The sequence below is a fragment of the Aplysia californica genome, unplaced genomic scaffold, assembly GCF_000002075.1.
Source record: "Aplysia californica isolate F4 #8 unplaced genomic scaffold, AplCal3.0 scaffold00301, whole genome shotgun sequence".
Lineage (NCBI taxonomy): Eukaryota > Metazoa > Mollusca > Gastropoda > Aplysiida > Aplysiidae > Aplysia > Aplysia californica.
The window spans coordinates 645,556-648,455 of record NW_004797571.1 but is presented as its reverse complement, the minus strand read 5'-3'; positions in this window follow the sequence as shown (position 1 = coordinate 648,455).

The window sequence follows — 2,900 nt, the reverse complement described above, 5'->3', positions numbered from 1 at the left end:
GCACCATCCGGTGACCGTCATTGAACGAGCGCGCTGACGTCACGGTTATGTGTGCAATGTCCCCTTTCCTTTATGGGGGCTGATGTCAAAACATTGGATTTATTTTGAGGTGGGAAAGGAGGGAAAGGAAAAGCATGATAACTCACGTCAAGAAAATGAACTGGAACCTCGAAACTTTGATAAAGTCAGATTCTGTGCAATGACTTCAAACTTCCCATTGGATGAAAACGAGTTAAGGTAAGCTGATGTTGAAAAAAAATATTTGTTTTTAAACATGGATTGTTTGCTCGTTTGTTTGTTTGTTTGTATTTGTAATTTCAAGTAGATCTAGATCTAGATCTACATCAAAACACTAACGATCATTAAATTTAGTTCTAGATCTAGAATCTAAATCTAGAATCATTCTACATCAAACAAAAGCAAGACAGACAGAAAAACACAGGAAAGTGAAAAGAAACAAAGACCTACCTACCATTATCATAGTGGCACCCTCTTAATTAGAGTCTGATCACCTAATCTGGGAATCCGTTTGTTTTGGGGGATTTTGGGGGCTTTTCGCCACCTATATGACTTTTGTATTTGAATACTGTTACATGTCTTGTATTTATAATCAAACAAACGGACTTTCAAGATTACGACAGAAGGACAGATAATAGAATTAGAATCTATAAGACACGCTGAGAAGTGAGCACTGCCCCAGAGATTGGGTGGAGTGCGAACTCAGAATGAGAGTAAGGCAGAGTTGTTTTTGATTGGGGAGGGGGGGGGTAAGGTGTTTTACTGCGCTCGTAACTGCATACGGTCATATGAGGTCTTTCCTACCTGAAGATCACGGGTGTGGCTGAAAGACAGCAGTAAGAAGGAGCCAAGGAGTAGCAGTAGAAAGGGTCAGGAGCCCAGAGGAGGGGGCAAAGGAGGTGAAGGGGTGAGGGGGCAGAAAGGGGGGAAGAAAGCAGACGACTGAACATTGCTAGAAAACAGGAAAGGGGGGAAAGGAGACGATTTTAGAGAAGAAATAATTTCCGTCGCTATCCGGGACCTATTGAATGAGAGGCGAACCCCTTAACCTCTAGGCCACTAGAGCTCCCCCCCCCCCTAAGGTAGTGTGCAAACGCAAAGCTCTCCTTCGTAATTAGAACAGTTTCTGTTTGGCTTACTACATTAGTATAGGCACTCTAAACGGATGGGTGAGCTCATTGTTAGCTCACTTTGTATCATGCCAGACTTCCGCGCAGATGGGCCTGGTTCGATTCGCCAATGTGATGTCCCGAACATGACTTGCTTCAGGGAGAACCCTAAATGATCTAAACTGTGTACCTAAAAGTGAAAAACAGTACAGCTATTTAGAGTACTGCTAACAAAGACCGGCATGCTCGATAAAAATTCACCCAACTCGGGAATCGAACTGGGGTCTCCTGCGTGCGACACCGAAAGGCTATACGGCTACATTACTGACTCAGATTAAAATCAATCATAATATGTCAAGACGCAAAAATGTCATTCTGAACTTTACTACAACCCAGCTGTCCAACCGTTGCCTTGCTCTTGTTTCCCCCCCCCCTCCCTTTTCCTCGATTATTGTGGTGATCTGGGAGATAGTTGTGCAATTTGATAGGCTACTTTGGTACTACCCAATCACTCACGCGTGTTTCTCTTTGGCAACGAAAGAAATTATTTATTGTAAAATTCAAACTATCGTCTGTCAAGACGCTAAAAGATCATCATCATCATCCGGTGCTTTGCCAACTGGCGAGGGCGATCATGGACCTCCACTTCACTCTGTCTTGCGTTGCAGCAATGGTGTCTGTCGTTCTTGCTGCTCACAGCCATGTTGTCAATTTGTCCAGAATCTTTTCCCTCTGTCTGCCTCTCTTTCCTTCAAACTTGCTTGTTGTTACAATACTCTCCAATACTTCTTTCCGCATAGTGTTCAATGAAATGTGCCTGTCGCTTTCGTATATTCGTCATTAGCTGTCGACTACAATTTGCTTCAACCAAGATTTCTTCATTTGTTTTTCTAGCTGTCCCTGGGATACGCAGCATGCGTCTTATGAACAACAACTCTGTCGCCTCAATTGTTCTTTCCAGCTGTTTATTGATTAAAAGGTCATCCAACTATACTATACAGCAATCCTAACCAACATTCCAACCAATCAGAAAACTGTGAGTGTCGTCGATAGCCTAGTGGTGAGGAAACCAGACCCGTAAATGTGAGATTGTAGATTCGGGGTTTGAGCCTCAGCTCGGTCCGACTTTGTGTCCTTGGGAACGGCACTTTGCACACGAATTTCCCATGTGGCTCGGTCCTTTAGGAGATGGACGTTAAACTAGGAGGTCCCCCACCGCTCTCCGCTCTCTGAAATGACCTAATAGTTTTTATAGGAGTCGTTCAACCTATACCATTTTCACCATTTTTTTCACTCTACTCTACTCTACTCTACTCTACTCTACTCTACTCTACTCTACTCTACTCTTCTCTACTCTACTCTACTCTTCTCTACTCTACTCTACTCTACTCTACTCTACTCTACTCTGTACATACTATATCATACCAGAGAGTTTACTGACTATACTCTACTACAATCCTAACCAAAAATTCCCACCAATCAGAAAGCTGTGGACGCGCTTCGAGGGACTTCTGGGCCAGCAGCTGTTCCGGCTGAGGGATGACGTCACCGTCCCGCCGCTGTGCACCTCCAGCATGTGCTCCCTGGTGTCCAGCAGCGACTCCACCAGCCTGGAGGATCTACTTCTCCTGAGTGAGGAGACAGAGATAAACAACAGTCGGCTGACGCCGGCCGTCTACAGGCAGAGAAACGGGAACAATATGCACTCCATGGAGGCGCAGAGGCAGCCAGCTTATGGTAGGAGGCCTTGGACAAATGCGTCAATTAATATCG